The following is a 25,908-nucleotide window of genomic DNA, read 5'->3' on the forward strand; positions in this document are numbered from 1 at the left end:
AAGATAGCCCGGCGACCCTGGAACCGGAGTGAGAAGAGAGAGCTGGCTGCCTGATTAGAAAGTTAAAGGAAGCCCATATTTCACTGTCCCACCAAAGGGACACACCTGTAGGGGAGGTCAGACAGATGGGATTTTGGGGGCAGGTCACACACTCGGGATAGGTCACACATTCTCTGGGTGTGCACGACTGTGCATGACTCCCTCTTCCTCTTGGACACTGTTTTGTCCCATGCTGGACACACCTCTTGTGCTGGATGTGTTCTCTCTTCAGCTGTGACAATTACATTGATTGGGCTACAGCCCAGGTCTGGCTCTTCTTTGCCATTGCTTTCACCCCGTCTACCAAGAGAAGCTGGGAAAGGGACAGTTGTCCTGGAGTGACCTTAACTTAGCTTCGGGTCAGCAGTGGCTGTGGTGCTCTGCTGAGGTTAGGAGACCTTATGTCATCACGCGTGATCAGTGTCACAACACCCCACCCCAGGCTTTGCCTGACAACCTTCAGAAGGCCAGGGCCACTGGTGCAGAGGAGGCTAATGAATCGGTAATGATGGGTGATCGATACTTTTATCTCAGAACAGGGACTGCCTCTTCTCTGTAAACTATTTGCTACCTTAGTTGAACCCAGAGTTAGCAGTGGTTAGGAGCTGAGTTGGTGAGAGAACCTTGCTCAAGACCTAAGATTGCAGACTCATTCTCTGCCTCAGCGCTTACACGTGATATTTGAAATGCTCAGGATGTTAGCTGACACTTGTGTGAAAAGGAGGACGTATCCTAAAGGCAACAGTTCTGGTTTGTTTTGGGAGGAAAGAAATCTTCATTGCATTTATCACTTTGGATGCTGCCCCTTTGGTCTCTCTGTGTCCTGCCTTCCTTAACTCATCTCTTCCTTTGACATCTCTCTTATGAACAGGATGATCATATGAGCCTCACTCTGGTTAAATAACATTACTAGATAGTGATACCGAGTACTTGTCATGTGCTATGCTCTGTTCTAAGCACTTTATGCATGAGTTCCTTTAACCTTCACAGTAATTCTGTGAAGTTTGGCACTATTATTGCCTTATTACAGACAAGGAAAGGAGACACAGAGAAGTTAAGTAATTTGTCCCAAATCACCAGCTAGTAAGTGGCAGAGCCAGAATCTAAACCCATCAGTCCTCCTCCTTATCCACAATGCTAAACAGAGCTAAAAGGCTTCTCTAAATATATTCCACTCTCCCGGTATTAAATTTTAACTGACATGCTATTGGTTACTCTCCGAATTTCCAGGAACCTGCTTAAAAATTGGGATATATTAACAATAAATATTAGCTTCTACTACTTGTACCTCCGTGGAAAAGATCATTAATCTTTCTAGAACTCAATTTGTTCAAATGAGGAGGGTTAGACTACAGAATCTCTAAGTTCCCTTCCAGTTTTGACTTTCTGAGTTTACCATGTGGTCACTTGCCACAACCACCACCACTGCTACTACTACTACTTTACATTTGTGTAGAGTTTAATAATTTACATAAATTATATTATTCTAATATTAAATGGCCATTGAGCCAAGAAGTAATTTTCATTTACCTTTACATTTCCAGAAGTATCTATTATAACATTGGACATAGTAGGTACTGCTCATATGTTTATTTATTTATTTTTTTGAGACAGAGTCTCGCTTTGTTGCCCAGGCTAGAGTGAGTGCCGTGGCATCAGCCTAGCTCACAGCAACCTCAAACTCCTGGGCTCAAGCAATCCTGCTGCCTCAGCCTCCCAAGTACCTGGGACTACAGGCATGCACCACCATGCCCAGCTAATTTTTTCTATATATATTAGTTGGCCAATTAATTTCTTTTTATTTATAGTAGAGATGGGGTCTTGCTCTTGCTCAGGCTGGTTTCGAACTCCTGACCTTGAGCAATCTGCCTGCCTCGGCCTCCCAGAGTGCTACAATTACTCATATGTTTATTAACTTGAACTGATTCTCATGTCATCCTCTAAGATGGGCAGGGAGCATTATTGACTTCATTATATGGATAAAGAAACTGATGCTCAGAGAGGCTTAATAAGTGATGAGTGTTCACTTCTACGCCCTCTGTTTCCATTCATTCATCTCTCAGTGGTGTTGTAAATGCACCTATCTCCTACAATAGCAAATTCTCAAGCAAGAAACAATAGTACAGAGTTCATCTCTTAGGCAGCTGTCTGCCAGAGAAACAATAAAATTATGTGTGGCATAATGTAACTTTTTTAGCTACTCATTTAAGAGAACGAATTGTCCTAAAGTAGTTTTTGTAGAGCTACGTAGCAGCTGAATACAGTGTGTACATGTCCTTTTCCAATTGAGTAATTGGTAGCTAAAGATGAACTTTCTGTTGCTTTTTGTTTACTGAATTAGAAATTCTCAGTGTTGAACAATGATTCATGCACGATCACCCAGGAGCTTGGTGCAAAGAAAAGGTAGCTCTAGTGACTCAGACTTCAATACCCTACAGTGTGACTCTCTTTTTGTTGTTGTTATGGGGTAAAACAGTCCAAATTTCTGCAAACCACAAATCAAATAGAGATGAAAACAGCAAGTTAAAAATTGAATTCATACTTTGATTCATGAGGGTTTTATATAGGATCATTAATAACATTTGCCATCCAAGTTTTTCCAAAGTCACACTCTTTGCAGAAGGAGGAAAAAAAGCACTAATGATCTTAAGATCGGACTAAAGTTTAATTCCCTGAGGTTCTGTTTTCTGGGAACTGTTCAGCTGTTCCAAGCTTTAGATTCTCCAGACTTCTGGAGGAATGTCAGTTTCAGATAGGATGATCCTCTGGGAAAATAGAGCCCCATAAATACATCAACTCTAGTTATCAGCATAAAAAAATCCTTCTGGGAATGCATGGGTAGAGTCGGGACTGGGATGAGGATGGAAGGAAAGGGCTGACGAGTTGAGAGATGAAAGTCAGAGTCAGGTTGGCTGGAACTAACCTGCATGATGAACAGTCACTTCCGTGGTTTGTCCAAAGGCAAAGCTTAGACGTTAATGTCAGCGAATGGCTATGCATACGCTTGCATTTCTTCCTCATGAAATGGCTATGCTTCTCTGCAACTGCTGTGCTTGTCTCAGAACTGCCTTTGTGGGGCAAGAAACAATTGTCTAGACATAGTTCTAATGGAATATTTTTTATCCCATTCGTCCACCTAAGTTCCTATACTCAACTAACAGACTGTGAGTGACCTGAAGGCAAGGACATTTTGTTTTCCATCTCTAGCTCCTTTTTTTTTTTCCTTCCTCATCCCTCCTTGCTATCCAGACAGGTTCACCATGTTTCTTGAAGGAATCTCCAATGGAGTCCAAAATAATTTTTGAATTAGGAAACAGTCTATCTTCCATGAATAATATAACATTTAAAGTTCACATGTTCAAGATCTGCTGAAGGGTAATAGAACTAGGTATTTTATAGTTTTTGTTGTTCTTGGGAATGGATTTTCCCCTCATGTTGTGTCTTGTAATTAGTTATTTCTCATGTTTAGGAGACTTGCTGCATTGATTATGTATTGCCACAAGTGTGTTCTGTAACAAACCATGTCAAAACATGGTGGATTCCAACAAAGATCTTGTATTCTCGAGACCTGTGGGTCAGATGAGGGTGGTACATATAGTCTGGCAATGGCTCTGCTTTAAGCTGCAGACCCATCTGGTTGGGGACACTCCTGTCCCAGGAATGTTTGTTCTTGGGCCTGGGCTGAAGGACAACAGTTCCCTTTTTCTGTTGATGGCACAAGTACAAGAGACCAACTAGAAAAATTCAATGCCTTTTAAGGCCTGTTGTGGGTTGAATTGTGTGCCCCAAAAGATATGTTGAAGTCCTAATTTCTGACTACCTCCTACCTGTGAATGTGACCTTACTTGCAGATATAATCAAGTTAGGGTGAGGTTATACTGGATTAGGATGGGCTCTAATCAAATGACTGGTGTCCTTATAACATGAGAGCAATTTGGCCACAGACCCCAAGGGAGAATGTCTTATGACAATGAAGGCAGAGATTAAAGATACAACAAAGAAACACTAAGGATTGCTGAGAACCATCAGAAGCCAGGAGGGAAATATGGAACAGATTCTCCTTCTGAGCTGCAAGAAGGAACCTGCCCTGCCAACAGATTGATTTTGGATTTCCAGCCTCCAGGACTATGAAAGAATACATTTCTGTTGTTTTAAGCCACTAAGTTTGTAGTAATCTGTCATGGCAGCCCCAGGATACTTACATAAGACCTAAACCATCACTCCTGCCCATATTCCATTGGCCAAAGCAGGTTAATTGGCCAAGCATGAAATCAACGTGCAGAAAGAATATGGTGAACCTTTATGAGGCTGTGGCATAGCTGGAGATCTAGGGAGGGCCAGGAAATTGGGGATAATAATTTAATCCACCATGTAAAAGATTCAGTTTTGTATCCTGAAGCATCTTTAGGCAGGACAGTAGACTCTAATGGTTAGTAGCATGGGTCTTACATTAAGAAAGATTGGAGCTTGAATCCTTGCTTCTGAAACACTTCCTACCCACATGCTCTCAGGCAAATTACTTACCCTCCAAGCACCAATTTTTATATTTGTGAAATAAGAACAATAAGAGCACTGACTTATAGGGCTCTGATTAATATTACACAAATGGATGCTTGTGTTGTGTTTATTTCGGTTGTTGACACTTAGCAAGGGCCAATGAATGTTACTTGTCACCTATATTATTGCTATAATAACATAGCAGTCAAGGACTAGGAAATACAAGGACTTTTCTATTGGTACTTTAGAGGTGAGAGGAAGGCTGGCTATGCAAAAGGGAAAATTTAAATTTTGATTCATGAAGCATCATTTAAGGTATGCTAGAGATGCACCATGTAGGCATGAGTTGTATCTCATGGAGAAAGGGAAGAGACTATTTGTTTGGAGAACAACCAGTCAGTTTTAGAGGACTTTAAACTCAATATAAAGAAGGATGAAATCCAGTTCCAAACTACAGAGGAACAAGGATGGGAGCTTTCCTGAAAATTTGCATGGGAAAACAAGGAGGGAGGAGAAGAGTATGGCAGAGACAGGACTTGAAGCTTTGACATATACATGCCAACATGCAGAGCCTTAAAATTAAGTAGGTATAACATAAAAATATAATCTCAGGAGTTGATTGCCTCAACCTATGGGATGAAACTCAGGATTTTAGTATGGGGATGGGATGAATATACCCTTTCAGGAGGTACTAGCATGTGAGATGATGTTCTGAGCAAAGAAACCCAGGCTCAAGTGGCCCCTGATGTAGGATTAGGAATTGAGCTAAAAGGTACATAAGCAATCCATGATTTCACCAATTCCAAGCAAAGTCACACCTTTGTTCAAGGAATGACAACTGCCCTCTTATTACATGTGCTGACTTCATTTCCTGAACCTATTATGAAGTTTTGCATCTTTGAACCCTTGAAGAGGCTGTTTCACTGCTTGGAATAGCATTTCACCTCTCCTCTACCTGGTGGACTTCTAGTCTTTCTTCAAGGCTCAGCTCAAGTGGCATCCCACTTTGGAAGTCTCTCCTATCTCCCTGACCAGCTGTGCACTCCTTGTGGCTGAGACAGTGTCTTTTTTTTTTCTTGAGACAGAGTTTACCTCTGTTGCCCAGCTAGAGTGCCATGGTGTCAGCCTAGCTCATAGCAACCTCAACCCTGGGCTCAAGCGATCCTTTTGTCTCAGCCTCCCAAGTAGCTGGGACTACAGGCATGCACCATCATGCCCGGCTAATTTTTTCTCTATATATATTTTTTAGTTGTCCAATTAATTTCTTTCTATTTTTATTTTTTATTTATTTATTTATTTTTTTTTTTTTGAGACAGAGTCTCGCTTTGTTGCCTAGGCTAGAGTGAGTGCCGTGGCGTCAGCCTAGCTCACAGCAACCTCAAACTCCTGGGCTCAAGCGATTCTTCTGTCTCAGCCTCCCAAGTAGCTGGGACTACAGGCATGAGCCACCATGCCTGGCTAATTTTTTTTTTTCTATATATATTAGTTGGCCAATTAGTTTCTTTCTATTTATAGTAGAGACGGGGTCTCGCTCTTGTTCAGGCTGGTTTCAAACTCCTGACCTCGAGCAATCCGCCCGCCTCGGCCTCCCAGAGAGCTAGGATTACAGGCGTGAGCCACCGCGCCCGGCCCATCTTTCTATTTTTAGTAGAGACAGGGGTCTCGCTCTTGCTCAGGCTGGTTTCGAACTCCTGAGCTCGAGTGACCCAGAGACAGTGTCTTCTTAACCCAGTCTGAGTGCTCTGAACACTAGCAAGGGGCTTGGCGCAGTAGGGATCAACTCATGTTGGGTGAATATACACCCAAATGTAAGTACACATCTTTGTCACAAGAAAATGATCAAATGAAATAAGCAGTACAGTGGGCTATTTGCCTAGTGTTTGGGAAGAATGCTATTGCTTATTCTAATTGAAAAGCAAAAGTTAAAGATGCATGCAAACTCTTTTCTTTTGAAGGAAAATTTGTCTTGCTATTATGTGCAAGTAGGTAAAATATGCTCATAAAACAATCTGTTCTGAGAATGGCAAATGCTTTGGGGAAATTTCAGGGGAATAAGTTCTTTGTGATTTCATTACCTACCTTTCTGTATAGACAAAAGACAGAGATGAGGGCAACAGCTCCAAATATTATAGTGGGAAGTGGAATAGCTAAGCAGGAATTTATCATTAAGGAAGATTTATGCAAATCTCAAGAGCACCTTAAAAATTAATCTAAAAAGAAAAAATTCCCTGTAGTATAAGCAGATCTTGCTTAAGAAAATCTTTTTGGGTAAGTCCATGGAAAAAAATAAATTTTATTTCATAATTTAAAAGAAAACAGTATATACTTGTAACAGTGATTTAAGATTTATTGTTTTAGGTAAAGTCCTGCCAAAAAATGTTTCTCATTGATATATTCTGCCTACATATTTTCTAGGTTATTTGTGAACATTCTTATTGCAGCTAAAATATATTAGTTATAATAAATCATTCAAAATTATATTTAAGCAAAATGCTATTTCCTCTGGGAAAAAAAATGTTCTTTTTGGACGATGAACCAATTAAATGCTGAATTATCAGTCAAAGTTCACAGACTAGGAAATGAAGAGGTCCAAATATACAATTGCTCAGGTAGGCAAAAGACAAAAACAAATATAACAAATAAATCTCATTACGTGGTAATACAGAACTTTGCTCTAATCAAGGAAGAAGAAAATAAGCCACCCACATCTGGAAATGTGAGTTTTACATATTTATGTGTCTCGGAGTTCCTGTACAATATTTGAAAAGAGTGAACAATAACTGTCAAAGCCCATGCCAGACATGTGGTAGCAAGATGGCGTCCTCAGAAGCTTAGGCAGCCAGCTCCGTGCTATTATTGTACAGCCTTTCTACCTAGACCTTGGCAAAAAAATAGACTAGAGTCAAATTTCAGAATTGGAAGGATTTTCTAAGATTATTTATAAGAGCTTTCATTTATTGAGTGCTTACTATGTTCTTGTCACTGGAAATCACTTCACGTGCATAATCTCACTTAATCCTCAGAACCGCCCTAGGAAGTCAATATTATTGGCTCCATGCTTATAGATAAGGAAACTAAGAGAAGAGAATTCTCCAAAGTCTTAGAGCTGTGAAGTGGTAGAACTGGAATTAGGACCCAGTTTGGACTCTGGAGTTCTTGAACATGAACACTGTACTGTGTTTCCCCGAAAATAAGACCTACCTACCCATAAAATAAGGCCTAGCAGGATTTCTAAGCATTTGTACAATATATGCCCTACCCCGAAAATAAGACCTAGTGTTGGGCGTGGCTACACAGTGTATCTGCACAACCCATGCATTTTGTCATGAAGCGGTAAAGACGACAAGCAGCCCTTCTCATCTGCCCCATGAGAGCTCTATTGCTTGACAGGAGAGATTGGGGCCAATGGTTCTAAAGGAAATAGAGTCGCAAGAAATTCAGGATGGAATTCGGCGTTTGGAGAGTTATGATGATGTTCCAGAAGAAGACGACTTAACTATATTTGAATAAATGTAGATTATTGTACCTTACTTAAAAAAAATAACACATCCCCTGAAAATAAGCCCTAGGGTGTCTTCTTGAGGAAAAATAAATATAAGACCCTGTCTTATTTTCAGGGAAACACAGTATTATTTATTATATGCTACCTCCCATTTGAATTTCTCCAACAAAAATCCCACCAGGTGATCTAGGCCATGTTTGAACACTTTCATGATATTAGAGGGATCTATAAGATCAGAGATGGGGTGTATTCTTTTTAATACAATTATCCTCAATATATATTGCACATGACCTTGATAGTTGCTCATTATGTGTGGCTGCTTGTATTGGTTGAATGAACAAACTCCCCCAAATGGGGCTTATGGGCATATCAAACTGTTATGTGTATAGAACTTGAGAGAATCCATATAACTATATAATTAACAAGCATAGCTTTTAACACATGGGAAACACAGAAGCCTAAAAAGATTGAAGGAGTCAACCAACATTGTACAGCAGCCAGTAGCTTGTATGCCATAATACCTCTCTCCCAGGTCCATGCTTGGTGTCAAAAAATGTCTCCTCCATTGCTAATTCTCTGTCCACCTCTCCTTCCCTTCCCAGCTCACTCTTCGTCTCTCTCCCTGTAAGCCAGAGAGCCAGAGACTGTACCATTTTGCAAACCTGAACAATCTCTGAATCCCTGAGCCTACTAGGCTCTTAAAACTACTTGTTAAATAAATGAATACATCAACAACTAAAACATCTATTTTGACCCCAAACACCATCATTCTTTTTCAGTAGGCCCAAGGCTACTTTTCTGCCATGTAAATGGTTTCCGGAAGCCATGCTTTTGTGAAACGACACAAGAAAATGCAGAAAAGAATATTCACCTGATAGAATTTGTAGAGCTCGTCAAGTCTGTAGTTTATTTATTTTTTTAATCACTGAGAAGCCATATCTGTGTTAGCTAATTTTCTTCTTGGTTTCACTGATTATAGTTGAGAGTAATGTTCAGGATTCTGATCTTATGTTATTAGCCTTCTAGAGAACCTCCAAAAAAACAGGAGCAATGCACAGATGGAGGGAGACTACAATTCCACCTTTCCTGAAAGCAACTGACAGTCCTCCACACATGGCGCCTTGTGTTCTGTGCCATAATAAAAGGGATTTTCTCCTACAAATCAAAAAGCTTCAATTTTGTAAAAATGCAGGTCATGTATAATAGCAGGTGCAGAATTGCTAATGGAATTCTAGCTCTAAGGACCATACTGCAGGTCTTTCATGCTTATAAATGTGCTTCCTACTTCTTTAGGAAGATTTCAAGGATAAGTTAGGAAAGCAATAAAAGGCTGTCACCTTATGCCTATATGCAAATGGGCTAATTTGTGGGCTGTCTTTGGATGATCTTCTCCTTGTTTTGAGAAGGAGGTAGTTAAAGTATCTCTAATGATTCTCGCCAAGTTTTGCCTGAAAGTATTTTTGCAGGCAACGTTAGACATCTGCTGTGAGCTAGCAATGCCAACATTAGCTGTAGGAATGGAGAAAGCTTTTCAACGCTTCCAACAAATTCAACAAAGTCTTGGAGTCACCTGACCTCACCGGGTGACATTTCAGAGTCAATGTCTTCCCACCCTACCTGTCTATAAAAGATACCTGTACTGGCAGGCTGCACACCTGTGCACAAGCCAGTGGTATCTCAGGACATTTCCTACTTTAATGAGAAGAGCTTCTGCAGACACAAAATCAGGGAGTCTGCTCTTGGTCCCTAATCATTTTATGTTGCACCAAAAATAAGTAAGTAAATAAATAGATAAATGGAAAATAACCATCCCTCCCACCCTGGAAGTGTAGCAGAACAAACACAAGGCAGGCAAAACTAAGAGCTGGGGTAGTGGCACCTATATTTAAGGAAAGCAATGAAGGTGAAAAAAGGTGAAACACTTAAATTGTCACATTAAGACAGTCTGGGCTTTAATGCCTTCATTTATCAGTCCCCTCAGCCCTCATTAAGTTTGCCTCATTTGACTCTGGGAAGGATAGGGTTCCTGTTTTCCATAACTTTTCTAGTTAATTTGACCCTTCATAAGATTTTCTAGGTCATGGTAATAATGGACCATTTTTCTGCATAGTCCAGAAAGCTGCACCATCTTTCTCGAGTCCACATCCTGGGAGGAGGTGGAAGTGCCTTGGCCAAAGTGGGGGAAAAGGAGGACCCACAGCTGCACAGAACTGAATAGTTTGAAAGTGCTTTGCCACTTTTAGAATTCACTCTCGAGACACCCCTGTGAGAGAATCACCACGTGAAGTGTCCTCCATTTTATGGAGGAGAAAAGAGCAGAGCAGAGTGTTGAATGAGTCTTCTGGGGTCTGAGTGTCCATGAACGGCAGAGGTGGAGGGTCTTGAACCCAGGTGTCTCGTCACAGCGCTTCTACTAAGCACATTCTGCAAAAGCAGTGGCTACTCAACAAGCTTCCTTTGCTTCCTCTTAGGGTGACATGTTGGTATGGTAGAGGCTAGGGTTGAAAAGGCAAGGGCATTGGATTGTAAGAAATTGGGTCCAAGAATGGCTCCATTGTGTGTGTGCTCCACAGCTAGCCCAAGAGCCACTCCTACATCTGGAACATTCCCAGGTTAGCCCCCCAGCTTTGGAAACTGGTTACACCTCAGCTCCCAAGCGAGCATTTTTCTCTTTTTTATCATCCTAGAGCTTCACTGCAGCCCCTTCTTCTACCAATATCATCAAAGTCTCAGAGCTAGGGTGAGTCTTTCTTTCTTTACATAAAATTTTATTTTTATTAAATTATGATGTGCTCATTGGTTTTGAAACCAGTCATACACCACTAAAATGGTCACCTTGGGTTTTCCTACCCCTTTCTACCTCCAGTTTTACTTCCTAGAAATAAGCTCTTTCAATAATTGTAGGTAATGCTTCTGATATTTATGTCAATATTTTCTATATAATATTCATTATCTGCTATATCTCAGTGCATCAGTTTTAGATGGTGTCTGTTTACTCTGTTAAGGTAAGTAAGTAATTAGTTCTTATATCGCCACCTGTTTGCCCTCCCCCTTCCTCAATATCACATTTTAAAACATTATTATGATTATATAAATAAAGTTCACTGCTGAGCCAAATACTGTGATTCATTTTTAGGTATTTATTGATGCAAACAAAATTATACTCAAATTTAGCAACTTAAAGCAACAACTAACATTTATTATCTCACATAATCTGTGGGTCTTGAATTTGAGAATAGCTTAGCTGGGTGGTTCTGGTTTGGGGACATCTTTTATGAGATTTCAGTCAAGATGTCAACCCTACAATAACCAAGGTATGGAATCAACCTAAGTGTCCATCAAGGAATGAATGAAAAAATGTGGTACATATGCCCAATGCAATATTCTTCAGCCATAAAATGAAATGAAATCCTGTCATTTGTGGCAACATGAATGGAACTTGAGAACATTATGTTAAGTGAAATAACCCAGGCACAGAAAGACAAATATTACATGTTCTCACTAATATATGGGAGCTAAAATAAAATTGAACTCATGGAGATAGAGAGTAGAATAGTGGTTATTAAAGGCTAGGAAGGGTCATGAGGAGGGCGAGAATAAAGAGATGATTAATGGGTATAAAAATATAGTTAAAATAGAAGATAGAAGATTTGGTGTTCAGTGGCACAATAGGGCAATTATAGTTAACAATAATTGTAGTATATTTCAAAATAATTAAAGGAATAGAATTGGAATGTTCCTAACACAAAGAAATGATAAATGCTTGAGGTGATGGATAGCCTAGTTACCCTGACTCAATCAGTACACATTAAATGCTTATATCAAAATATCATTGTACCCCATAAATATGTACAACTATTATTTGTCCATAATTAAAAAATTAAATTTTTTTAAAAATAAAAAAAAAGATGTCAACCCCAATAATGTATGTTTCTCTCACTTGCAAAATTCATTCACCCGTCTCTCCCTAAATCTCATCCCATTATAGCATCAACTGGAAGTCCCAGTATCTCATTGTCTAAATCAGGTCCAGGGGATAATGAACCTTATCAGGGGTGGTTCCTTAAGCATAGCTCTTTAAATACAGTTCCTCCCGATCTGAGGACCTGTGAATTAAAGAGACAAGTTATCTGCAGCCATACACCTTGGTGGCATATGATAACTGCCCAACATACCTTGGTGGCATATGGTAACTGCTATAAATGCTGCTATCAAAAAAGGAAAAAGAGGAAACACCCTGGAGTCAGGGGTCCATAGCAACTCTTAAATCTAACAGGACACTGTTGACAGTTTCTTAATGCTCAAGGCCTGGGAGGAATTCTCCATGGGCCTCGGCTATGCCCCTCGGACCACTTGTTTCCACTTTCTGTGTCATTCTTTCATTTTCATGAAGGGTAGCCTGTGTGTGCAGCTTGCGCTCTGCCCGTAGACGTTTGGGGATCCAAATTCCCCTTTACAATTTGTTCTACTTCTATTCCTTTCAGTTCAAGCTGGAGGTATTTTTTGCCAATATCCTAACCTTAAATCTCACATACCATTATCTGTACAAAAACCTAGCTGTTACATGTTTAGCCCTACTGAATATGGGAGGGGATCACACAAGGGTGTGAGAACCCGGAAGCATGGGTCATTAAAGACTATCTCAGAAACTGGCTATTGGTATGTTTTCTCATTTTTTTCTATAATTAATAATTGCCTAATTGTGTTTGTTTCTTTTTATATGCATTAATCTCCAATTTTTCCTTAAGTCTTCACTACCTTTCAAATACCTGGGAACTATTTTCCTAAAATCTGAAATGTATCAGATTATTTCCACTTACAGTGTTTTCCCTTTGGACATCACCCTCACATCCCTCCATCTTTCCCCTCCATTCATGCTAGTTTCCTCCTAGGCTTGATGCACAGTTGGCAGCCCAGGACTTCCCTTCACCCTTATTTTATATCATTACTTTCATTTTCTGGATCCCACATCTTTCTCTTTGTTGGGTTCCTTGCTCATTTTGCCAAAGCACAGGCTCTAAGAGTCTGAGAAACAGTGCATGGGAAACCAAGTTTTTGAGTTCCGTGCTTGAAAATGTCTTTATTCTACCTTCACTTAATCCTTGGCTGTCCACTCATACTTAAAATTGGAGAACTAGAATGATGATGATAAGCTTGATGTATTTGGGTGGAGTTTGTCAGGTTGTAGGTTCCTTTGTAGGGTGTCCAGGAGCATGCAGGTTTTATTTGTATTTTTTCCATTGGTAGATTCTCCATTTTCATTACACAGAGATCACTCCCCTCAGATTATTTAGTTTCGGCAAAGAAGACTCCTCCCCCCTCTGTAAGGGTATATGGTTAGGGTGTGAGCTACTGCAGGTGAGTTTTAAGAAAGATTTCTCCAGACAAAGTTGAGGACAGAAAGAAGAAGTATATTTCAATTTTTCTGGGCAGAAAAGGGCCAACACAATAGTGAAGGAAATAGAGAATGTTGGCAGAGAGAATCAGGTATTCAGGCTTTTTATTTAGGGGATGAATAAGATTTATGGGTGTAGCCAAATTAACAGAGTACTGCGAACTGTCATATTTGCTCTTTTCTTTCTTCTCGGCAGGCAGATAGCAAAAATGGCTGCCGGATGTCAAAGATCTTGTCCGCCATCTTGCCCTTAAGATATGATTTGGGGCAGGAAACTGAGGCCTGGAGTTTGTCCCCTGCAGTCCCTTCCAGAGCTTCCCAGGCTATAAAACAGAGTCTAAAAGGCAGTAAGCTGGTGAATGTGAAGAGACAGATTTACATTTCCTTTCTGTCTGTCCAGCTACTTTTAGATATTGGGAAAACAGAACCTGGCAGGGTGCCTATCAGCAGAGAGAGGGAGGGGGAAGAGCACACACTCACAGGATTGATCTCTAGCTGTTACTGGGGAAATTGTGGGATGAGATATTTTCCTGTGATTTTTCATAAGGCCGCCCTTTCACATTCCTCCCTGGGGTACGAGGGGGTGTACCCCTGACCGCTGTGTTCTGGGATCAGGTCTGAGGCAGAGGACTGAGAGCCTCACCGTTCTGGAAGGTCTTGAGTCACTCTGTCTGCAGCATATACCTTCTTCTGCCCTCAGCTGTGCCTTAAGCACCCAATCTCCAGCTCAATTTCTCCAGAAAACAAAGCCAAATTTTTCCCATTGCTCATGGAACAGTGGCAGAGGGGTGGTTACTCAGATCTTTAGAGTGGGCGGGCGGGTCCTGGTTGTTTAGCAGCTCAACATGGAGTCTTTCAAAGAGCTCACCTGCTTATCACCACCTAACCCCAGCTGACCCCTGCACAAACTCCCTTCCAATTCTGAGTTAAATCAATCTCCTACCTGCTTTCTGTCATTCCCCCAATTTATGAAAATATCTTAACTTCTGTTTTTCCCTTTTTCATTTTCATTCTCTTTGCCTGTGGGTTAATGACTTTTTAAAAATTTCCCTACTGGTTTTTAAATTGGGGTTTTGGAAGGAAAAGAAAGAGAAACAGGTTTGATCATGTCTCCATGCATCACTCTAAGTCCAGGCAAAAGATTTCAATTCATAAAACAAAAACATAACACAAGAACTCAAAATGAAAGAAAGTCAACTTATAGCCACACCAGATGAGGGAGGCAAAAACCTACCCGTGTTGCCCAAAGTGAGCCTGACCCCTTATAGCCCTCGTCTTCTGGGAGATGAATCTTTACAACCTTCACTCAACAGGAAAACCTCCATTCCTTCTCCGGTACCCAGCCCAATTTGAAGCATCTGTAGCCAGTGAGGCTGGTACAGATTCTGCAGCCAAGGAAAGCAGATGGTTTTCAAGCACTGATTAATCACTGTTCTTCCCTCACTTAGGTATCCAGCTGTGGTCCACTTTCTCCTCCCTGGCATGGAGTCATCTCTGCTGGTTTCTTTTCTTCCTGGCAAAATGTCAGAAGCACTCCTGTCTTACTAATCTCTTCTGGTCATCAGCTCTAAGTGTGGTGGTTAGCATTGCTTTTTAGCTTATCTGAAAGCCACCGTTAGGCTATAACCCTCACATGTTATGGAATGAAGTCAGTCTGTCCTTGTCTGGTCCCCTGACCTCTGCTTGCACGGCGTGATACTTTGGAAGCAGAAAGTCAAAAGAAAGGAAATGTCCATGAGTCAAAGAAGTCTCTTCCTGCGTGTCTTCTGGAGTTAAAACCAGGAGAGCAATCACCTTTGGGTTTTTAGCTCCCTGTTTGACCTTATTTCAAAGTCACATGGCACATCAGAAACCAAAATGAGGTCATCAGTGCTGAAGCTTTAGAGTCTGGCAAATGGTTGGCCAAATCTGATAGCCCTGAAATGGTCCATCCTGCCCCATGCTTGGGGGATTTAGCAACTTCTCCTAATCCCCTCTTTTCTCTATGTAGGGGTTCTGAGTCAGAGATATACTGTACATCAGGATCTCCCTGGGAACTTTGTCAAGAGACACATGTCCAGACTCTACCCTGAGAGATTATTTGAGCCAAGGCATTTAAGTTTGGAAACAGCACTCCAGGGGATTTGGGTTAAGAAGCATAGCTCTGTAGAAATATCTCTAAAGTGAAAGAGGCAACACAAGATAATAATTATTAAAAAATAAAATCTCGGGATACCTGAGTGTTGGTCTTAGGCCAGGCTAAGTTGCTTTTTTTTTTTTTTTTAAATTAATAGGGAGACCATATAATTTATCATCCACGTTCGGACATATTTGAGATGAAAAGAGAGAGCTATTAATAACTATGTCAGGACAAAATGTGTACATTGAGACTGCCCAGACAAAACAGTCGCCCTACTTATTAGTCAAATGAGAGATTGAAGTGGAGAACTCTGAGGTCCATGGTAGATTTATGATTCTATAATTTATGACAACTGGGACAAATATGTCAAAATATGTTCTCATTCCAAGCGCAGGCAGGACAGAGTTGTTGAAGCAGTGTCTACACTGAGGGAGGCTGGAATGGGAAACATACCCAGCTCAGAGGCTGGGACCCGATGACACGTGAGGTGAAGAGGACAGGCAGACGAGCAACAGATCTGGAAGGGTGGCCTCACAGTCAGGATCCATCAGAGGCAGCTGCTGTTGTCATTGGAACCCAAGGATAAACATGAATGTTATTTGAGGACTGTTGACATTTGCCATACTTCTGGATCATATTCTGAGATGATTCTCCGAGACATTTACACACATTTCTGCATTGCCTTCCAATATGTTACACAACGAATTTGTACAGCTATTTCCTGTACAAAAATGCTCTCTGCCATGTGGCACCATTAGAGGAAAAGGGCATTTAGGTTAATCTGCTATTCTAGTTAATTATAAGTTAGTGTACAAATTATACCATATACAAATTTCCAATTTTCTAGAGCTCAAAGTGTAATAAACTACCAAAAACGCCACCCAAACTCTAATCATTTTATCTGGCATGTTTTGGAAAGCACTTTGGGGCTCTGTATGGTCATCGTGAAGAACAGGTCACGCTGCAGCTGTGACAGGTCAGCCTAATAGAATCCGAGGTATCGACAAGTTTTGATGAGCACAGAAGAGTTAAGTTTGGTGCACTTTGGTTTTTAGGACTTTTTTCCTACTGAATTTCTTACGTTGGTACTTACCAAGTACACATTAGTGGAAATCTTTGGGGTGGGGCATCAGAAACAAATAGAAAGATGAAGAGAGATACAAAGAAGAGACGGTGTATGTGAGCAAAGCTAGATATATGCGTATACATGCACCCACATGAGTGAGTCTCTTGGGAAAGAATGGTAAATCCTAAGTTAGAATTTATAGTCCAAGCCTTGAAAAGTCTTGTATTGGAACATAAGAGATGAAATGGCTCCCGCAGTTGCCACGGCTACTTTGATGAACACAATCTAGCTCATTTCACGTAGATTTAAGCTCACGCTGTTTGGAAGGAAATTGCTCACTGCAGCTATGCTTTAGGGGTGTCATCAGAAGGTCTGGCATTGATGGAAAGCTTCTCCCCACTGCTCTAGGAGGCAGCCGGCAGATTGTGAACAGCTCTGTCCCCACAACCGTGGCAGTGTCATCTGCTTGTCAGAGTCCGTGCCCTGCATGCGTTTGGGATGTGCACACGCTCAGCCTAGTATTAGAATTCTCCTGGCTGCAAAATGGTTTTGCTTCTCGCTGATTCTTACCTTTGGCAGAGAACAGCAGCATAGCAAGGAGAAATTGCTATTGTCAGGCTAGGAGTCATTTTCAAAGAGCCTTGGAGAGAGGGTCTGTCCCTCGGGGATGCAGGGGGAGAAGGTAGCCAAGAGGTTGCCACCTGGCTCATCAGGAGACATGGGGTGATGTGGCTGGAATGGCTAGCATGGGGCTGGGATCTCCAGGAAGAGCTTTGAAAACAAATAACAAACACTTGCTCTCATCCAAAAAATGCTGTGTGTACTTCTCATCCCTGCACAACAGGAAGGACATAATGGAACTGTGGAAGGCCCAGGGGATGGGCCAATGGAATGATGGGAAGAATGGAGGACTGGGAATATTGGCAATGTTGGGATCTTCTGTCTAGAACAGCAGAGGATGGGAAGAGATGGGACAGATCTCTGAAACAAAGAAAGGGTAAGAATGGAGCACATGGGCGTGGTCATGAGATTCCTGGATACCAAACACTTTGAAAGTTTAAAAAAGTCATTTTAGCAAGGAAAAAAAAAGAAGCATACATAGTGAACAATAAATTTAGGAAACTCGTAGATGAACCCACTGAATACCCTTAGAGATGATACATGTCAAAAAAAGGAATACAGGAAAGAAGGGTGTAGACAGATCTGTCTACACTGCACTGGATTGGCTTCATCCACTCATAGCCCTTGCTGGGGGAAATGACCCTTCCCAGGGTCCTCCTGCCTACCTACCTTGGCTTCAGTTTGCTGCTCCCAGGCCCCATGGCCAATTGGACTGGGCAGGGGCACCATCCAAAGGTAGCCAACTCTACCCTGATTGTGGATTCTTTTTATTCCATTCAACCCTGCATGGTGCTGTCAGACTACTCTCCCTCAGATCCCATTTTTGTCATACCTTGTTGTGCTCTAGATCCTGAAAGAGCTACACCACAGACAGTTGCATGACATAAGAAGAGAAAATACAAGACTGGCATGGCCAGTAACTGGGACAGGGTAGGGCTCAACCCTGCTAAGAGTTAACCCTTCATGACAAAGACCATGTGCACCACACTCTACTACATGCTTTCCATACATTATCACATTTGATTCCCATAACCCAATGAGGCAGAAGCTATTCTTAATTCCATCTCACAGAAGAGTAAATTAAGTTGAGAGAGATTAATAACTTGACCCCGAACAGCTAAGATTGGAACTCAAGTCAATCCAACTCCTTAGCCCAAGGATTAGCTTCTGCTCTCTCCTGACTTCTAACAACTTCTGGCCTTTCTCCTCCTTCTGCTGTCCTCTCCTCTTTGTTCCTGTTCTCTCCAGTCATTCTCACCCTTTTATCCTCCATCAGACTCCTCTGGCTGGCTTTGGAGATCCTCAGCATCATTTGTGATACCTTCAGTAAAGCAATAGAAAACAACTCAAAATAACTTAAACGATAAAGGTGATTGATGGATTGTTTTCCCCCTTACATAGCAGGAAGGCTGGAGGTGAAGAAAATACAGTGCTTCTCTGTTAACAATTCAGCATCAATATCAAGGTTCTTTGTGTCTTTCTCCTCTGCCATCCTTTGCCTGTTGGCCAACTCCCCTCAAGCTCACAAGATGGCTCCAGCAGCTCCAGCTATCACATCCTTAGACACCAATGTCCAGAGAAAACAAAAAGACTGCTCCTTTCTTGTGTGTCCTGTGTGTTTCTTTAAAAGAATAAAGAAATCTTCTCAGAAGCTCCTCAGCAGACTTTTCCTCATATTTCATTGGCCAGAATTCAGTCACATGGCCATGGTGAGCCAATCACTGGTAAGGAAAATGGGATAACTCTTACTGCTTAGACCAATCATAATATATAATGTACATGAGTCAACAAGGGGATAAGTGAATGGAAGAACAGAAACCAGAATTCTGACAACGTAAAAGAAGGTGGAAGTCATTGTTAGGTAGGCAGCTGTACTTATTTTCTACTATTCCCAGCAAAACTCTTCTGCTTCAATTAGCATCCTCCCACAAGCCTCATTCATTCTTGCCTCATTACTTTCTGATACTCTCATTTCCTCCCAAGATAGCCTCTACCCATCCAATATACCCAAGATCCAGCCTGAATCTCTTCATAACTGTTTCCTGGACAATTTAATCCTTACTAACTTGTTCTTCCTCTGAACTTTCTTATATTTACTATTAGTATCTTATAATGTAGCTATAAGTTATCATGAAATTGTCAGGATTTGATCCTGTTTATTTTTAAAATAACACATTTTGAGAAAAACTTCACTGGGACAGAAATTAATTTAGATGACTTTTTAAAAGACTTTCTACTCTAATATTTTATGATTCTACAATTCTACAACAGCTTAGACTCTCCTCTGAGGTGGTTTACTTATTAAGCATAAGGTCAAAGTCTATGTGTCTTTATGTGTCCAACCACATATAACATGGTGATTGATGCATTTTTGGAATTCAGTAAATAATCATTGACTTACTGGTTGATGGCTGCTATGAACACCATAACCACCACTAACTTACTGCTCAATAGAGTCTCATTGGCTTTGGGCATGAACTCTCCTAACTAGATCCAAGCAGGTGGTTGGTAATTTGTCTCCCTGCCATTTATGGTTCTATATCTTAGTATCTGCCATAGAATATCGGTAATTTGCCCAACAGAGCTTGGAGACCTGGTGAAAGGTGTAACAGCCAAGTGGGCAGGTGTACAGAGCAAGGAAAAGAACGTGTTCTGGAAGTTGGCTCAATATATGCCCACTAGAAACAGCTAGAATAGATCATGATAGAGAATTATGGGGTGAGGGCACATAAGAAGGTCCTAAGGTCACCCAAGATTCACCATAGAGAGTGGAGGATTCCACTTGAGGATGTCTCAGAACCTGGAGGGTTAGGCATATTTGATACATGCCATGCCATTGTAATGTTCCAATGTGTCCATATCTTTTGGCTGGTACAGTGAGAAAGCATTGCAGGGAGCACAAGATATAAATATTGGGAAACATCAGCCTGGTGAAGATGTCCCTCATCTTTCTCCCAAGGCTCCTAGCAATAACCCATCCTGACACTTGCCATACTTCATAGTAATAGTCTATTTGTCTGACTTTGCCCCTAGATTGGGAGCTCTGTGATGGTGGAAGACATTTGTCATTCATCCACGCATCCTCTGTGTCTGTTGGATGAATAGACCAATAGACCAATGAATAGACCGCCTAGCTTTACCTAGGATATGTGGCTGTCATTGTGTCCTCCATACATTTTATCTGCTCTTCCTGGGGCACTTAGCACCCTTCCTGGAGCTTCTCTTCTTCTTTGTCTTCACATTCAGAAGCAACCTCAAAGATCTGACAAATTCTTAGAGAACATGGAAGTCCACCCATTTCAAAGATGAGGAAACTAAGGTCCAGACCAGGAGAGGAAAGTTAAGCCCAAGGTGAGGAATAGATTCCCAGCACATCTCCAGGGAGAGCTCAGATCCCCTTGACATCATCGCTCTGGTTGCTAGGCAGCTCTGCCTCAGATTTTCAAAGCTTGTGAAGTTCTAAAATAGACTACTTTAATTGGTTTGCTCATTTTTAGCTTTGATGGTGGGTGGAGCTGAAAAGGGGTGAGTGACATACTTCAGCAATACGCTTATTGATAAACTTTGGTTTCCCACATGACATTTGGAAAGAGACATGGCTAGTGAGGTGGGAGTATGGAGTGAGGCAGGAAGGGGAGACTCATGGGAAAAGAGGACTGGTGTGGGCCTGTCAGGGACTTTGTCCCTCTTCATGTGTCATTCGAGTCAGCTCCATAGCCTGGCATTTAATGTCCCTCCTGATCTTTGCCCTACCTGCTTTGCTGGCCACATTTTTCCTAAATAACAATAATTATAGCACATTGTATTTGTGTGGCAGTTCAGCATTTTCAAATAACTTTCCCATCACTATGAATCTGATCCTTACAAACACTGCAGGGGGAAGTGAGGGTGGTCCAGAGAGAAAGATCTTGATGAAGGTCAAGGTCAGTACAGACCCCCCTGTAAGCTGTCTCTTCCAGCTCGTCTGCTGCTCTTCCCATAAGCCCTGGCGTCTCTGCACACCTCATTCACTCACTCTTGTGTCTTGGCCTCCATTCCAAATGAACAGCTAGGTGAATCCATCCTCGACTGATAATTCCAGTCTGTAAAATCTTCTCTCAGTCCTGACAACTGTGGCCTGCCCAGGTGGCCCCACCTTGTGATGGGCTGTCTTCCATTACTAGATAACTTTGCTGGGTTTAATGTCTGTCTCTCTTGAGCATGTGGATTTACCCACAGAGCCTTGCACCCGGGGCTTGGCCACTGTCAGAACTGGTTGGTGGCTAACTCCTCCCCCAGGGCTGTGACAAGGAGCCTGAGCCAGGCTGCCATGTGAAGACCAGGTGTACATGGTAGAACCCAGCTAGCCTCAAAGACAGCCCCTGCTGCCCTATATCTAAGGAAACCATACCTGAGAATGGGACCTCACCTGTTATTAATATTTTCTACTAACAGCACCATTTCCCATTAATATTTGAAAGGTAATTGATTGCAGCTCAGGGTATAGCTGGAGGCATTATGACAAGAGGAAGTGACTTCATAAGGCTCCCACAGAGCTGTCACAAAGGCAAATGAAAGTCCCTCCAGCTACCTGGAGACCAGTCTGGCGATTAGATCAGAGATCAGGCGGCTATTTGATGAGTCATTGGGTCTTCAGAGGAAAGGCCACGATTGTATTAGCATTGGCTTGCCAAAGATAAAACACAATTTAAAAAACATATAATTTAAAAAGTGTCAAATCAAAGGTTGAGATACTTTATAAACTTTGAACCATGCCAAAAGAAAATACCTGGTCGTTTATCACATCTGGAGAATAGTGTAGAGAAGAATCTATGAATTTTTCATATTTTATTATTGTTAATCCACTGATATAATCATTCTTTTATTTATTTATGCAACTATGATGTTTTTCAGCATTTTCTCTGGGCTAGACACTGCTCAAAGGTTTAAGATAAAACGTTAGGGGGGGCTATACTTGTCTATAAGCAACTCTTGTCCTAATGAATTATTCTTCTGTGATGAGCAAGAGATTATTTCCATTTTATTAATACAAAAGAAGAAACAAAATTGCAGACAGACTTGCTGAATTTCCCATGTCCTGTCTCAAATATTTAATGAAGCCTTTAAATCATTGCAGTGAGAATTCTATCGTTCTTCAAACTTTGACAACTGTCCCCAGAGATCTATAACCTATCAAGTAAATGATTAGTTCTGAACTTGACACCTCTATTCTCACTCCCTGAATTACAGGAGATCTCGAACCCCAGAAAAAAATCAAGGGCTTGAATTCAGGTCTGCACATCTTCAGAGTTGAAGATGATATGGCCAAACTCTATTGCCTCCTCCAGTGACATGAGGGGCAAGACCAGAGCCTTCCAGATTTATGTGAACAAGCCATTTTCTGTAAAGTCAAGGAACACTTTCCTGGCACCAGTAGAGCTAATATTAGGGTCAGGAATCTTCCTGAAGAATCTGGCAGAGACTCAACTCTGGAGTGCTGGGTAGCTTGTTTGGAGGTTTCATAAGACTAAATTTATTCCTGCCTCATGCTTAATTGGAGCATTCATTTCCCCCCCTCTGGCTCCCGGATCTGAAAGAAACATCTATTACTCACATAGAGGAACAAAAAGACAACTGGTCCAATTCGTTAACTGTGTCTTGTTCTGTGAACAATAACAGGAGAATTTAACCCTTGAAAAGAGAAGGAAATCTCAGCCCTGGCCCTTCTGTTAGGGGTGCTGCATCCGTACACAGGAAGGGATGGAGCTATCTCTTTAAAGCATGACTATGTTGATTTATAAATGGGCTTTGTCCATTTCGCTTCCTGCACATTGACTCTGCGGAGCCTGCGTGTAATTACTCCGGTTTGGTTCCTTGCAAGCGCTATTTTTCCACTCGTAGGTGGAAGACAGGAAGCCAAGCGGACTCTGCATTCTCCACTGACGACTTATTACAGAGCTGAATGATGCGATCACTTTGAATGTTGTGTGCCTGATAGATTTGTCCTTTTCTTGTCTTCAAGAATTCACATATAAATGTTTTGGAGGATTGCTAATGTCATGCCAATGAATCTCTTCAAGAGTTCTTCTTTTGGGGAATAAATAGCTATAGTTTCCTCTTGCCTTGACATTGTTCATTTTTCCTGTTGGCATTGCATGGAATAAATGGGCACCGTTTCTCTTCGACTTCCCTTATGCACACACAAATCACACACACACACACACACACACACACACAGACACGAAATTCTGGTTGAGAATTGTTTGCCCTCTAGCCTACTTTTTAAGGAGGTTTTTTTTTTCTTTCTTTTTTTTTTTTTTTTTTTGTTAATCTAAGGATAGGCATTTAATTTTTGAAAACCTCACCTGTCTATTAGCTTTCCTCAATGCATTCTTTTCAGATAATGACAAGGCTGGAAGTACAAAGGCTTTTTTTGTCTTAGCTCAGTGCTGGGCATAAAACAGGCATTCAAACTATTGGTTAATGGAGTCCCCTTGTCTGGAAAAAACTCTCCCTAAGCCTTGTGCAATAAGATGTCTAATTCCCTAAAGGACAGGAGATACCACAGTGATTTGGGAAAAAGTGTTAAAAATGAGGGATCACTTATCAACAGGCAGAAGGCAATTCTAGTCCTAGTTCTGATATTTACCAACATTGTAACCTGGAATGAGTTGCTTAAATTTTCTGAGTTGCCATGTCTTCATCTGTAAAATGGGGATAATATTACTGCTCAAGTTGGAGAACTACTGTAAGAATCAAATGGTACAACTGTGTAAAGCACTCAGCCCAGTGCCTGGCACGTAGAAAACACTCAATCATTGAGCTCTTGTTGTTTCTCTTATAATTATTAGAGCAACACAGAGGCCTTATGGTGGGATAGAAAGATTATTGATTTAGGAGCAAGGAACCTGGGAACCTGCATTTAAAGTACCCTTTAGGCCGGGCACAGTGGCTCACGCCTGTAATCCTAGCTCTCTGGGAGGCCGAGCCGGGAGGATTGCTCGAGGTCAGGAGTTCGAAACCAGCCTGAGCAAGAGCGAGACCCTGTCTCTACTATAAATAGAAAAAAATTAATTGGCCAACTAACATATATAGAAAAACTTAGCTGGGCATGGCGGTGCATGCCTGTAGTCCCAGCTACTCGGGAGGCTGAGGCAGGAGGATTGCTTGAGTCCAGGAGTTTGAGGTTGCTGTGAGCTAGGCTGACGCCACGGCACTCACTCTAGCCTGGGCAACAAAGCGAGACTCTGTCTCAAAAAAATAAAAATAAAAAATAAAAAAATAATAAAGTACCCTTTGGAAGGTAGCTGTGCCTATTTTGGATGTCACATATGATTTCTTACTCTCTGACGCTACTTAAATGGCAGTAGACTCACACACATCCTCTCTCCTCACTAAGATTCAAGAAATAAAAAGTGGAAGTTGAAGTTTGATGAAGAGTGTTTCCATTTAATTTATGAAGTAGGCTACCTTTATGGGCTTTTCTTAAAACGCTTGAGGCCGAGTTGGAGAAGAGCTAATAGGAACATTTTCTGCAGCAAAGAGTTCAGCAAGCTTCACTGAAAGAGCTTGGACCATCTTTCTCTTTTAAAAGGCTTTTTTGTGAGGAGCCTCAGATGAGCCACAAAACAACTAGATCCATCATGTTGACAGTGTGGTTTTGCAAGGGCCCTGGAGCCCTTACTGTAGCTCTAAGTGGCAATCTCTACTTATCTGCGACAATGTCATAGAAAAAGAGAAGTAAAAGCACTTTTCATACAGTTCCAGTTTCTTATTAGATCCGTAGTGAACTCTCAAACAACTTCAGAGAAAAGGATACTAGAACATTTCAATGTTTCCATGATGATTTCCTTCCCATCCCTTATCAATCTGTCACTTATTTTTACCTAGCATGTATACTGAGTACCACTATTTCCAACCCCATCTTTCTACTTGATGTTATGACATAGATATCTTTTCATGAATTGACACAGCTTCCATATTCATAAGTTGTAATATTCTTCAACAGTGAGTTTTTCTATATGCCATAAAACTAGAATTATAGAAGGATATAGTTGCAGAGATCTTTGAGCTATATCTATTAAGAGCCAACTTTCATCAGACTCTTACGATGCACAAGGCACTGTGCCAAGTGCTTTGTATATTTATTTCATTTAATCATCCTAATAATCCTATGAGGTTCATCCTACCAATCTCTCTGTTTTGCAGATGAGGAAATTGAGGCTAAAGAGGTTAAATGACTTGTTGAGAGTCTTGCAGCTAAGTAGGGTTTAAACACAAACCTACAGTTAGCCACTGTGCTATGTGCTAGGTACTATGTGGTCCTTATTTTTCAGATGAGGATGCTGGACTCTCAAAAGAGTAATGTGAGGGCCGGGCGTGGTGGCTCACACCTGTAATCCTAGCACTCTGGGAGGCCGAGGCGGGCGGATTGCTCGAGGTCGGGAGTTCGAAACCAGCCTGAGCGAGACCCTGTCTCTACTAAAAATAGAAAGAAATTAATTGACCAACTAAAAATATATATACAAAAAATTAGCCTGTAGTCCCAGCTACTTGGGAGGCTGAGGCAGGAGGATCGCTTGAGCCCAGGAGATTGAGGTTGCTGTAAGCTAGACTGATGCCATGGCACTCACTCTAGGCAGGGCAACAAAAGTGAGACTCTTTTTTTTTGAGACAAAGAGTAATGTGAG

At 41.4% G+C, this 25,908-nt stretch overlaps 1 long non-coding RNA gene across 1 annotated transcript in view; it reads left to right on the plus strand.

Moving 5' to 3' along the window:
* Nucleotides 1-18,892, plus strand: part of LOC105857457 (uncharacterized) — a 68,436-nt gene extending 49,544 nt beyond the window's left edge. The window contains exons 4-5 of the long non-coding RNA XR_001147681.3: nucleotides 10,726-10,778; nucleotides 18,641-18,892. This is a non-coding gene — a long non-coding RNA (uncharacterized LOC105857457). The remainder of the gene's footprint in view (nucleotides 1-10,725; nucleotides 10,779-18,640) is intronic.
* The last annotated feature ends 7,016 nt before the right edge of the window (nucleotides 18,893-25,908 follow it).

This window comes from Microcebus murinus, chromosome 24, assembly GCF_040939455.1.
Source record: "Microcebus murinus isolate Inina chromosome 24, M.murinus_Inina_mat1.0, whole genome shotgun sequence".
Classification (NCBI taxonomy): domain Eukaryota; kingdom Metazoa; phylum Chordata; class Mammalia; order Primates; family Cheirogaleidae; genus Microcebus; species Microcebus murinus.